Source organism: Mandrillus leucophaeus, unplaced genomic scaffold (genome assembly GCF_000951045.1).
Source record: "Mandrillus leucophaeus isolate KB7577 unplaced genomic scaffold, Mleu.le_1.0 Scaffold1623, whole genome shotgun sequence".
NCBI lineage: Eukaryota > Metazoa > Chordata > Mammalia > Primates > Cercopithecidae > Mandrillus > Mandrillus leucophaeus.
Genome location: NW_012101614.1, coordinates 58,837 through 73,287, shown reverse-complemented (window position 1 = coordinate 73,287; position 14,451 = coordinate 58,837). Strand labels below are relative to the sequence as shown.

Here is a 14,451-nt window from a genome sequence, read left to right as displayed (position 1 = left end):
AGCTTTGTTTACCTACTTAAGCTTTAGCAATGGTGGGTGCCCCTCCCCCAGCCTCGCTGCTGCCTTGCAGTTAGATCTCAGACTGCTGTGCTAGCAATGAGGGAGGCTCTGTGGGCGTGGGACCCTCCAGGCCAGGCTTGGGATATAATCTCCTGGTGTGCCTTTTGCTAAGACCCTTGGTAAAGCACAGTATTAGGGTGGGAGTTACCCGATTTTCCAAGTGTTGTGTGTCTGAGTTTCCCTTGGCTAGGAAAAGGAATTTCCTTCCCCCTTGCACTTCCCAGGTGAGGTGATGCCTCGCTGTGCTTCAGCTCTCACTGGTTGGGCTGCATCCACTCACCAGTACCAACTGTTCGACATGCCCCAGTGAGATGAATCCACTACCTCAGTTGAAAATGCAGAAATCACCCATCTTCTGTGTTGCTCATGCTGGGAGCTGGAGGCTGGAGCTGTTCCTGTTCAGCCATCTTCAGCACCCCCCTGAACAATCCTTTGATCACTGTTTTATCTTAACACATGCTTACCATATATGCTAGATTAATACTGAAAATATAATGAATATGATTATATAAAATTATTGTGTAATTTAAAATGTTTACATTAATTCATTTTATTCTGTAAATATACTAAATTATTTTACAAATCTGCTTATTGGGTGATACAAGTTATGCACATTGTCCATGGAAATTGTTGTATTTATGACTTCTAGAGATTTTACACAATATGGAAACAATAACCGACTGAAGTTTCTGCAGGCAGTATTGTGCCCATAGCTCTACACAGCAGAGAGACAGAATCTGACCTTAGGTCAAGTCTTGGGGAGAGAACAAGAATCTGGATCAGAGCCCAGGTCATCAGAAACAGTTCCAAATTCCTAACTTGTACTGGTACCTCCAGAACTACATGGTCTCTGTGGTTGTCCTGCCCTTCGCTCCCACTGCAAAGACTACAACTAAATGAAAGCATTCATCTGTCTACCCTCGTTGATAGTTCCAACAGGACCAGGAGCTACAACAGACTCAAAAATGGGTGGAGACATTCCCAAGTGCCTGTCCTCTTGTCTATGGGGAGGCAAAGTTTGTGTCCAGCTCTATGACCCTGACTACATGAAGGTGATTCTGGGGACATCAGGTGAGATTGACACTTCATCCTGACTGCATCAGCTCTTCCCTGCTGATACATGCCCCTGGGTCTGTAAAAACCCAGTAGAAAGTGGCAGTTCAAACGTTAATGTCTAAACCCTGTTCCAACCATCCACAAAGCCCACAGTCTAGGCTACAGCCAGAAGTATTTACTGAGTATTGAATGTTTAAAACAACCGTGTGGGGGTAAATTTGCTGTTCTTCCTTTTCTTTCTTGCTGTTTTAAGCTAATAGAGTTAATCTGAAATGTACATTGCCACATGTCTCATAGATACGTGGGTATATGCATATGGTACTGGTGTTGATCTATAATTTTGAGATTTTGGTTCTTATTCTCATTTTCACTCATCAATGAATTATGACATGGATTTGGTAACTATAACTCCTTCCAGTCCTGGGTCACTGGTAGACTAAGCCACCACCAATGGCTCTGTCTTACCCTCTGGCCTGGAGGACATTGCCTATGTTTCTTACCAACTCCTTCCTAGATCTGTGGGTGTTCTGGTGCTGGAACACTGAATCTGACTTCCTGAGCCCAAATTGATCTTCATGGCAGACTTGGAAAGGGACAGGAGGCAAAATGGGAAATGACACAGGTCAAACTGCCAACACACAGACATTATCAACTGATAGAAGCCCGTGGTCTGAACCACAGCTGCCTCTGGGGATGCCAAATTTAGTAGTAGTAGCTCCCAGTTTCCTGTAAAGCCTTGTCTTATCTCTCAGACTCCAAAATTCCAGAAAACTGCAGATTCCTGGCTCCCTGGATTGGTATGTACATGTAAACTAGGACCGCTCCCCAGTTCCCCATCTGCTCCCCAGTTAGATTTGCCAAGAGCAAACTCTTTGGCTCACAGAGAACAAAAGGTGAGGGGCCACCACTGTCATGACCCATCCCTAATCCAGTTTCATGTCCCTTCTTTTAACAAGACCCTCACCCTGTCCTAATGCTGGTGTGAGCTCTCCTCAGGCTCAGCTTCTTCCACTTCACTTCTCAGTTCTCTCCAGACATCCTCAGCCTGATATTTATTTAACATCTGCCCACAACTCTTTCCAAACTTCATCTCACAACTGTCCTAATCACAGGGATGTATCAGCCCGATTAGGACATTCTCATACCTGAAATGCACCTGCTTTCCCTGCCATAGCCCACGAAGTACCTTCTAGGTTTTCTCCCCTCAGAAACCACCTTGTCTCCTTCCCAAGAGATCCCTTTCATCCCGCCTCTCCCCAACACACATACACACACCCATCTCTTGGCCCAGGGTATGGTTTGCCCCTGCTGAATGGGCAGAAGTGGCACCAGCACTGGCGGATGCTGACCCCAGCATTCCATTATGACATCTTGAAGTCCTATATGGGGCTCATGGCGGACTCCATACACATGATATTGGTGAGTCCATCTTTCTCCCCTCCAGACATCCAATCACAGCATGCACTCTCACCAATTTTACTCTCAACTCTGTGTCCCACAGACAGCCATAGACACAGCCAAAGAGAATAACACACTCAGACCATTACTGTGAGAGTAGGGTTCCCCAAAAGTGATGTGATAGCAGAGCACCCAGGCATCAAGTTGCATCCACACTTTGCTCATTGTCACAGGGAATGAGGATCACAGTGGATAAATTCTGCCTCCCACTTTGAAATCTTCAGTGCAGGGGACTGGAGAGATGGTCAATCTGCTGGACATCAGGACACCCTACCCCTGATGGCCTTGACAATGTCATCTCCAGTGTCAGGATGGACAGGCCAGGATGTCACTCACTGAGGCTCTGGCCTGGGACCCAGAGCTTTCTGCATGGATTTGAGCCGTGCGTGCAGTGAAAGGGACACCAACTCTTTATTCTCAGAGCCAGAGCTGCCGTACCCTTCTCTCCTTTCCAGACTCTGATTTCTCACTCAACTGTGATCAGCAAATATTTCACGAATGAAAATTAATTGAAGTCCCTGATGTGCCTCCATTAGGCACCTATATGAGACTTTTTTTTTTTTGAGACGCGTAGTCTCGCTTGTCATCCAGGCTGGAGTGCGGTGGCGCAATCTCGGCTCTCTGCAAACTCCGCCTTCCAGGTTCACCCCATTCTCCTGCCTCAGCCTCCCAAGTAGCTGGGACTACAGGCGCCCGCCACTATGCCCAGCCAATTTTTGTATTTTTAGTAGAGACGGGGTTTTACCATGTATATGGGCCTTTTAGACTTCCTTTTGTTTTGACACTTGTCCCCCTAAAGTTGAGATGCAATCAGTCTCTCAGAACAAGCTCAGTTTTCAGAACACTGAAGAGTACTCCTATTATTTATTCATAAACAACAACAAAAAATGTTTCCAGCCAACTATAGAGTATAACTGAATCTAAGAATACAAAACTTACTTCAGGCTATTGTGAGCAAACATGGTTAATGCTGCATTAAAACTTTGAAAACTAGGTATTGGTTTACACATATTGATTCACAATATGAATATCAGCACTACATCTGCTCTTAAAATAAGGGATCCCAACCATGATATCTGGAGATAAAGGGAAAAGCCAAGCCCTATTAGCAAAAGACTTCTGGGGAATTAAGAAGGTCCATGCCCTCTCCCACTACAGGACAAATGGGAAGAGCTCATTGGCCAGGACTCCCCTCTGGAGGTCTTTCAGCACGTCTCCTTGATGACCCTGGACACCATCCTGAAGTGTGCCTTCAACATCCAGCTGGACCGGTCAGTGATAACTCTCCAGCTGTGGGGTTCATGTTCTTATCAACTGCATGGACATACCTGAGAGGCAGGTGGGGCAGTTTGTGGGCTCACCTCTACAGGAAGAAAGACTCAGCCTATGACAAAGCTCTAATCCCAGACCAGACCAAACCATGCTTCAGCTAAGGATTCCTTATCCCTAGCACAGGTAGACCCTGGCTGTTCACAATATCTTATAAAAACCTCAGGATCACAGAGCTCTAAGACAGAAGAAACAAGTGCCTCAGTGATGCCTGTCCCGTGTTTGAAGCTATCTCCATCCAGATTCCACATTGCCTCCAAACCAGAGGCCCCTTTGACTTTGGTCTCTTCTGCATCCTTTCCCTCAGGGATATCCAATCCTACATCCAGGCCATTGGGGACCTTAAAAAGCTGTTTCCCGCACGAGCAATGTCTTTCATCAGAATGACACTATCTACAGCCTGACCCCTATCAGCTGCTGGAACCACCGTGCCTGCCAGCTTGTCCATTCCTCTTCTTGTCTCCTCCCTTCAACAGGCACAGCTAAAGGAGGCTGCCCTGACTCATCACACACAGCCAGGCCCCCTGTGGCCCCTGCAGAAACTGGGACACACCCATGACGGAGATTTCCATAAAGCGGGGGCTGGGAGCTGAGATGTTAGGGGCAGGCACCGTGCAGGCATTTCCCTGTGTCCCCACATGGGGATGGTTACCTGAGACCCCATCCAAGCAGCATTCAAGCAGCAGCCCCGTGGGTTGTGCCATTGCAGGGAGGCCTGCCCTGCCTCACACAGCACTAGAATTTTTACTCCTGAACATGCATCCACACCCACACTCACGCTGAGGTCTACCGGGCACCCACATGGGGGCAGGTGAACCGCTGGGCCTCCTGGGGGCTGCTGACACTCTCGGCTCTGTATAGTAACCACTGTTCTGGAACAGATCGAGCGATCCAACTGAGGAAGGCTCACTTGAAAGAGGAGGGGGAGCTGGAGAAGGTCAGGAGGAAGATGCACTTGGATTTCCTGGACATCCTTCTCTTGGCCAAAGTGAGTGTGTGTAGGAGAGGCCAGAGGCTTTTCCCAAAGCACAGAGCAAGAGACTAACCCTGCACTCTTACCTCAGCCTCCCCAGATGGAGAATGAGAGCAGCTTGTCAGACAAGGACCTCCGTTCTGAGGCAGACACATTTATGTTTGGAGGCCATGACACCACAGCCAGTGGCATCTCCTGGATCCTCTATGCTCTGGCCACACACCCCAAGCTTCAGCAGAGGTGCCAGGAGGAGATCCAGAGCTTCCTGGGGGATGGAGCCTCCATCACCTGGTGAGTGAGGGTTCAAGAGATGCAGGAGTCATGCTCTCTCTATAGGGGGGATTCACCTGGTCTTCTCAGGCCCTGCTGATGTTCAGGATGGACTTTGTTTCAGGGACCACCTGGACAAGATGCCCTACACCACCATGGGCATCAAGGAGGTGCTCAGACTCTACCCACTGGTGCCAGGCATTGGCAGAGAGCTCAGCACTCCCGTCACTTTCCCTGATGGGCGCTCCTTGCCCAAAGGTACGAACTTCCCCCATCCACTTACCTAAGCTCTCCACAGGGAGATGCGGAGGGTCAGGAATGTACCTGTGCTTCAGCAATTGCAAACCTCTCTGAGCCTCCCTTTCCTTGTCAAAAAATGAAACATATTTTATAGTTAGGATGAAGAATTTGAAATGCCTGGCAAAGAGCTTGAACCACCAAAAGTCTGATAAATAAATGTTAGCCTCTGCATGTGGCCTTGGGAACAAAAGCCCTAAAATTCTATCCCATGAGATGTGGAGGGTTAGAAAGAATCAGACACAGGCACAGGGAGATGTGGTTCTTTCCTGATCGGGTTAAGGCAAATGAGGGAGATCAGGAATCATAAGTCATGAGTCAGCTGTTGTCCAGCTTTTGAGGAGCCCTCAGATTGATGACAGAGAGCCACTGATGACCGTATTTGAGACCACTACAGTGGACAGAATCCACCAAGGCTCAACCCCCACTGGGTCTGGTCTCAGTCTTGTCATATTCTAGCTGTGTGACCACAGGCAAGACAATCAGCCTCTGAGACTGAGGTAGCTCCTCTGAAATTTGGGAATAAAGGAATGTCTTCCTTGGATCATTGTTGTGGGTATTGAGTGGGTTCATGTATATTCTCCAGTGGCCCTTGGAGGCATTTGATGAAGGTAGGTTCGCAGTGCACTTACTACAAACAGTAAAATACCAATGCTTTCTTGCTTCTTATTCCTGGATTCATGGTTTTCTACTCATCCTTTGAGCTCACATGCTTAACCAAGCTCAGCACCCCTGTATCATCCTGCTCAAAGTGATTATTTGAGGCAAAACTTGTCCCCTGCTGCGTGAGGCACCAGGCCACCTCATGGATATGATCCATCTTCTCTCTCTCTTCCACACCCTCCCCACAGGATTGAAAGTCACTCTTTCCATTTGTGGCCTTCACCACAACCCAAAGATGTGGTCAAACCCAGAGGTAAGAAGGCCTTGGAGGAGGATGATCTCTCAGGCCCAACACATTCTCCTGCTCAGGGGATCCTGTCTCTTTATGGGTAGATAACAGAGGTTGGACTTTTATCTGTCCTGCCCTGGTGCTCTCTCTGCAGGAGTTTGACCCTTCCCGCTTTGTATCGGGTTCTGCTTGACACAGCCATGCTTTCCTGCCCTTCTCAGGAGGATCGAGGTGAGGCGCCATAATGCTGGTAATGGAGGTGGAGGTGGAGGTTGAGAAACAGGGGGAGGCTCTGGGCACACAGCTGATGCTTATGGCTCCCTAATTCATATGTGCCATCTTCACCTACATCTTTGGATGCTGGTGTTTGTGGGAAGGAAGTCTGATGCTGATGTCTCTGTGTACAAAAGAAAGACGGCATTTCAGGGCACAGGACGGCGACCTCGCTCCCTGTGCTTTTTCCAATGTCCAGCCAAAATTCACTGAGTGTGTGTGTTCTGAACTTTCATGTATTCTGGTGTTTTCCTCATTTGAGGAGTATGAGTTTTCAATATTAGACTTGTTCAGTCAATTAAATTGTATATATTAGCATTTCTCAATTTTCAGAGATATTAAAGTCAATTTCTCTCTCCCCTACATATTGCCATTGCAGCACACTACCATTTCTACTTAATTCACCCATGTGTTATGTGAAAAAACTGAAATATTTGCATATATTTAGAATTAAGGTGCCTTGCTAGTCCTCCCTTATAAGCCAAAAAAGTGAACGGTTAAAACAACCCTTTGCAGAAAGTTTTATACCCATATGCATTGTCTCAAATATTTTGCTGTCTTGTCCAACAAATGTCCACTGTGTTATAGTGTTCACATATTTGTGTCTCCTTTCCCATTTGGTAAAATTGTTTTTGTGCAGTGGGTTCTCTATGCCACGATCCCATAGGCCACATAGCAAAATGTTGACAAACACATGAAAATGAGAACAATAAACTGCCTTTGAGGAAAACCCTCTTTTCAGTATATGACAAATAACATTTGAAGACTTTTGTGTGTGGATTATGAAACACACTTGAAATAGTTGCTGAGTTGGACATATGCACTCCAAAATAACTGCTGTGGAAATCCTCAGGGCTACAGGAAACATCGTATGAAAAGCAAATGCCAAGAACTAAGTAAATTGTTAGTAGAAACATAGTTTTTCTAAATGAGTAATTATGTGAATTCTCCCGATGGTGAGTCCACTTTCACACAATGGTTGTTAAGCAGATGTTCCAGAAAGTCCTTCTCCAGCACTGTTTTATCCCAGGATGCCAACTTCCTCCTAAACAGTGGCTCTTAATCATGTTGCTGCCACTAGAGGACAGGAGAGCATCCCCAAGCTCCATTTCTAGTCCAGAACTAATATTTACTCTCAGTGTATTTCCTTCTATTTTATGCATTTTAAAACTTAAATACCATCATTCAAATATAAAAGTATTTCTTAAGCCTACCTCTGTGGGTTAGGCCCTGTGCAGCATGATGGGAAAACAGGAAAAAGGTACTGTCCCTGCCTCTAGGAGTTCATAGTCAAGAACAAAAATGTGTTGTTATGTAGAAACACATTGTATGCCCCAGGCACACATCACTCCCTCATCCATCCTTTCACTTATTCAGTCACTGAGTGACTGAAGGACTAGCCTGCCCCTCCACACCTGTGGGCATTTCTTGTCAGGTGGAAGGAGAGACTTGGGAAAAGAAAGAGACACAGAGACAAAGTATAGAGAAAGAAAAGTGGGCCCAGGGGACCGGCTCTCAGCATATGGAGGACCCGCGCTAGCACCGGTCTCTCAGTTCCCTCAGTATTTATTGATCATTATCTTTACCATCTCAGAGAGGGAGGGAGAAGTGGCAGGACAATAGGGTAATAGTAGGGAGAGGGTAAGCAGGAAGACATATGAATAAAGATCTCTGTGTCATGAATAAGTTTAAGGAAAAGTGCTATGCTTTGATATGCATGTATGCAAACATCTCCATAAACATTTCCGTGCATTAAAGAGCAGCATTGCCGCTAGCTAGCATGTCTCACCTTCATCCAGCCCTAAGGTGGTTTTCTCCTATCTCAGTAAATAGAACATACAATTGGATTTTACATTGAGACATTCCATTACCCAGGGACGGGCAGGAGACAGATGCTTTCCTCTATCTCAACTGCAAAGAGGCCTTCCTCTTTCACTAATCCTGCTTAACACATACCCTTTATGGGTGTCAGGCTGGGGGACAGTCAGGTCTTTCCCTTCCCATGAGGCCATATTTCAGACTATCACATGGGGAGAAACCTTGGACAATACCTAGCTTTCCTAGGCAGAGGTCCCTGAGGCCTTCCACAGTGTTTGTGTCCCTGGGTACTTGAGATTAGAGAATGGTGATGACTTTTACCAAGCATACTGCCTTCAGGCACTTGTTTAACAAAGCACATCCTGCATAGCCCCAAATCCATTAAACCTTGAGTCACCACAGCACATGTCTTTGCAAGCACAGGGTTGGGGGTAGGGTTACAGATTAACAGCCTCTCAAGGCAGAAGAATTGTTCTTAGTACAGAACAAAATGGAGTCTCTTATGTCTACTTTCTACATAGATGCAGTAACAGTCTGATCTTTCTTTTCCCCACAAGTGACTCATTGAGTGTTCCTGTTTCTGGCACTGTCCTAGGCACTGGACTGTTTATGGATGGAGCACAGATGCCAACTGGGGCCTTGAGGTGGGAGAGGCACAGTTGGCAGGAAGTGAGAGGCAGCTGGGTCCTGGCCTTAGCCTTGAGGATGTGGCAGGCATAGGTGGAGTGAGGATGCTCCCAGCCATCTCCACATGAACAGGGCTAGGACGTGGGCTGGATGTCCATGGTCCAGGCTCCTGGTAAGAGTTGGGTGAGGCAACAGCTACGGAGGGCTTGGCTGCTACCTGGGATGCTGTCCCCTCTTTGAGGAGTGTGGGAGAATCTGAGCTGGTCTGTGGCTTCAGTGTGGAGGAAGGGCAAGCAGGGACCCAGAAAGTCCAGGTGAGAAGACTGAGGGACAGCAAGGAGGGACATTTCTGGAGTACAATTAGAAGGCTACAGGTGCTGGTAGGCAGATGGGTAAGCCTGGACCATGGAGTGGGAGGAAGGTGGGGTAACAGTTGAGGGCCACCTACCTAGTGTCCTCCCAGGAAGCCTTCCCACTACCCATCTGACTGCCCTCTCCCACCCATCTGGGTCTCTCTCTAAGAATCCAGGTCTCTGTGTACCCCTACATGGAGAGCACTGGAGCGTGTGCCTCCCCTACCTTACAGGGACCTGAACTGGGCTCTATACTGGGGAACCACACACTGTCTGTGGAAGAGTGAACAAACCATTGATTAACTCTATGACAATTTGAAAGGAGCCGGGCACATTCCTCAGCCCCGGGCTCAAACTTCCTGAGCCCAGTACAAACACCACCTGGAAGGTCTCCGATAAGGAGACAGCCGTTCAAGGTTTTACTGAAAGCACGGGAACCGAAAGAATTCCTTTGTTCCCCTGTAACTTTCGGGCTATAAAAAAGCAAGCACTCGCATTGTTCGGGGCCCTCTTGTATACTGTGTAATGGAGGGACCAGGTTCGAACTTGTCGTAAAGATCTTTGCCACTTGGCTTTGACTCTGGACTCTGGTGGTCTTCTTTGGGGAACAGAGGGTCTGGGCACAACAAATTCATGTAATTAAACTCTGCCTTAGAGCCCTGGACCTCCTGACAGAGGGTTACAGGCCTGCTCAGAGCAGAGACAGGAGTTAGGAGCTAGCCCTGGAAGATTGGCAGACTCTGTCTAAAGTCAAGGAAAAGAGTGAATCGAGGCCTGGGTAGAGGGGCATGTGGGCTTTAGGGAAAGGATTTTGGGGCTGGGCACATAGAGGAAGACCCTAAATCCCCAGTTCAAGGGCTGTCTCTTATACACATCTAGATGTGTATAAGAGCCAAAACCTGCTCAGATCAGAATGGAGCCTGAGGCCTCTTCTCAATTCATTGTCTCTGCCTGGCCCAGGAACTGCATCGGGAAGCAATTTGCCATGAACTAGCTGAAGGTGGCCACGGCCCTGACCCTGCTCCGCTTCGAGCTGCTGCCTGACCCCACCAGGATCCCCATCCCCATATCACGAGTTGTGTTGAAGTCCAGCAGTGGGATTCACCTGAATCTCAGGAAGCTCCCTAACCCCTGTGGGGACAAGGGCCAGCTCTGAGGGCCTTCACCTGCCATCCTCTCTTCCTGACCTCTGCTGCTGTCCCCTGCCTGTCTGCCCACATCCTGCTTTCTATCTGGCCACGTGCCCTTCTTCTCACCTGTTTGCTGTCCTATTTCTGTCTTTCAGTCTGTCTTCCCATTTCTCATTCACCTTTCTCCAGGCTCCCTACGTGCTTGTCTATCTATCTCCTACCCACCTGCATCATTGGCTTTCCATCCAACACCCAGTCTTCTTCCTGCCCTCCAGCCTGTCTGCCACTACACCTGTCTATCTCCTGTCTGCTTGTCTGTACCATGTAGGCATTTTCTATTGCTGCTGAAATAAACTACTACACTTTAGTAATTTTAAATAATAGAAATGTATTATCTTATAGTTCAGTAAGTCAAAGTCAGAAATGGGTTTCACTGGATGAAAACAAGTTGCAGACAGGGTCAACCCCTTTCCAGGGGTCTAGGGAAGAGTCTTACCCCTTACTCTTTCAGTTCCAGAGCTGCCTTTTTTTTCCTTGGTATTGGCCCCTCTCCGTCTTTGAAGCCAACAGCATTTCAAATCTCTTTCTCTCTTACTGTCCTCACATCTCTTTCCTTCTAGTAAGGACTTTTGTGGTTCCATCTAGTTCATTCAGATAATCCAGAATAATTTCACCATCTCAAAATCCATTGCTTACTACTTCAAAGTCCATTTTGATATATGCCATCACATGATAATGGATTCCATGTATTAGGATGTGGACATCATCTAGGGTCTTGATTCAGCCTAGCACAGTTCCTGTCTGATTGTCATTCTATATGTTCATCTACATTTGTCTTGTAAGGTAGCTGGCAATCTGATTGCTATTCACAGAACCCCTCTGTCTTCACTCTTCTATGGAATAAAGTGCACAAGGTGTATGTGTCTGCATTTCCTTCAAAGGAGAGAGACAGGAGAGAAGACACCAAGGGGGAGGAAATATAGTGGAGACAAGTCTCTTCAGAGGAGGAAAAAGAGAGTTGATATCTTCGCTGTGGTGTAAGGACCCCAGAAGGGATTAACCCAGCTTACCCTGCTTCATACAATTGCATGCCTGTGACCCATGATGCCCACACCATACCCAGCTCCTGAGGCTTTCTTGGCAGTTTAGATAAAGGATTTTTCTCTAGGAGATCAGAGGGAGAAGCTCACATCTATAGGGGAAAGATTCCAGACCTCTACTCCATTCAAGATTTAGCTTTCCTCATATGAGATGAATCAGAGCAGGGCTGAGCTAAGGACCTATCTTAGTGTGTTTTGTTTTCCTGTAACAGAGTACCTGAGGCTGGGTAATTTACAAAGAAAAGAGGTTTCTTTGGCTCGTGATTCTGACGGCTGGAGGGCCCAAGATTTGGCAGCTGAATCTGGTGTAGTCCTCATGCTGCTTTCACCCATGATAGAAAGAATGAGAAGCAGCCATGCACACAGATCACATGGTGAGAGAGGAAACAAGAAAGAGACACCAAGAAAGCCGCACTGTTTTCAGGAGCCACTCTCCTGGGAATACAACCATTCCACCTAGAGTGAGAACTGACTCACACCTGCAAAGTAGGAAGGGGACAGTAATTTATTTATCTATTTTATTATTATTATCATTTTCTGAGATGGAGTTTCACTCTTGTTGCCCAAGCTGGAGTGCAATGGCATGATCTCGGCACACCACAACCTCCACCTCCTGGGTTCAAGTGATTCTCCTGCCTCAGCCTCCCAAGTAGCTGGGATTATAGGCATGTGCCACCACACTACACCTGGCTAATTTTGTATATTTAGTAGAGACGGGGTTTCTCCATGTAGGTCAGACTGGTCTCTAACTCCTGACCTCAGGTGGTATACCTGCCTCAGCCTCCCAAAGTGCTGGGATTACAGACATGAGCCACCATGCCCGGCTGGGGACAATAATTTATTTATGAAGGATCCATCCCCATGATCCAAACACCTCCTCACTATGATGCATCTCCAAATGGTGTCACACTGGGGATGAAATTTCCAACAAGAGTTTGATCAATGACACAATCCCAACCATAGTGGGGCTGCAGTGAGCTTAGCAGGAAAGCCTCAGAGGGCTGGTCTGGCATAAGGGCTTCTGGCACCCAGCTTTTCACAGCTCAAATGAGACTGAGGAGGCAGCCATTCCAACCACATGACCAGGCACCTGTCAACGTCCCTCATATATGAGACCTGCATGCTCCTGAGGAGGCTCACAGAGTACACAGTTGTTCAGCAAGCACTAGGAGGAGCCCAGGTAGGCAAAGAGGTTGTCAGACTCCAAGCCCTCCTCCCCATAGCACAACCTCTCAGTAGTCCCCTGCCTCTCTGACTGGCTACCCTGAGGGAGCAGGAGCATCCTTAACCCGGTTCATACTTGGCAACTGCCTGAATGCTGGTGTTCCTAACCCTCAGCTCTGCTTCACCACCTGGCCTCTATGCACTTCCACCAGCTTCACTGGGTTGGTGGCCCTGTTTGCACCAGACTCTCTCAATCCAGACCTTGCTTCTCTTGCTGGATCTGAGGACAGGTGTCCCTTCAACTCCTCCCCATTCCCAGCCCAGGGCCCTGGATGCCATAGACAGATCTTCCTCTGCCTGAGATGTGACATCTCATTCTGATGTACCCTGATGGGCTTCTCTCCCAGTTGTGCCTACAGCCAGGACCTCCCTCCAAGCCTTCTGGGCTCCTGGGTTACCGGGATAGTTCAACCATGCTCTGAGAAGGGGCAGGAAAGGGAAAATCTGAACAGTCAGTGATCAGCTATGGTTAGAGGGAGAGGAAGGATTGGGCCAGGATAGTGAGTTGGGAACCTCCTGAACACGATGCTTAGCAGATCCCCCAGAATTAGGTGGTACACAAGGGCTCATGCCGGCCATGCTCACAGAGCACAAGGCACTGGGCACTCACTCTCATGACTACCCCTAGTACCTGGGTGAAAAGAGAGAGGTGAAGAACAAAAGTGAAAGCCTCATTTGGATGGGAGAGATGGAGACTGGAGCATGAACAAGGAGAGAGGAAGGTGGAGAAGGAGGGGGACACTGAATATCCACTTGTAAAATAATGAAGGTAGACCCTTACCTACACCATATATAAAGTAAAAAAAAGGATAGAAAAGCTAAAAGACAGCCTACAGAATGGAAGAATGTATTCACAATCCAAATGAGAATATATGAAGAACTCCCAACACTCAACACCAAAATACTACAACCCCATTCAACAATCAGCAAAGGACTTCAATAGACACTTCTGTAAAGAAGATATGCAAATGGTCAATAAGCACCTGAAAAGATGCTCAACTTCATTAATCATTATGGAAATGGAAATGAAACACACAATGAGATACCACTTCATACCCTTTAGGAAGTCTGAAATTATTTTTAGTGGAAAATAACAAATATTTAACAGGATGTGGAAAAATTGGAACTCTTACAAATTGCTGGTGAACATAAATTGGCATATCAATTTGGAAAACAGATTTGTGGTTCCCGAAAAAGATAAAAGCACAAGTACCATAGTATCCAGGCTATATATATATATACACCATATATATCCTGGCTATATAACTAAAAGAATTGAAAACAGGGATTTGAACAGATACTTGTGAGCGAATGTTCATGGCACCATTATTCACAACAGATGTAAGAAAGAACTCAAATGTCCATTAACAGACAAATGGGCACACAGAATGTCCCATATACATACAATACAATATTATTTCATGGTACTGGTACCAAAACAGAGATATAGACCAATGGAACAGAACAGAGCCCTCAGAAATAATACCACACATCTACAACCATCTGATCTTTGATGAACCTGACAAAAACAAGAAATGGGGAAAGGATTCCCTATTTAATAAATGGTGCTGGGAAAACTGGATAGCCATAA

At 46.9% G+C, this 14,451-nt stretch overlaps 1 protein-coding gene and 1 pseudogene across 1 annotated transcript in view; one reads left to right on the top strand and one right to left on the bottom strand.

Annotated features, from left to right (window-relative positions):
* The window catches only part of LOC105536683 (cytochrome P450 4X1), a 78,093-nt gene that overhangs the window by 43,085 nt on the left and 20,557 nt on the right, over positions 1 to 14,451 (bottom strand). The gene's annotated exons all lie outside the window — the stretch shown is intronic.
* On the top strand, positions 997 to 6,570 carry LOC105536684 (annotated as a pseudogene).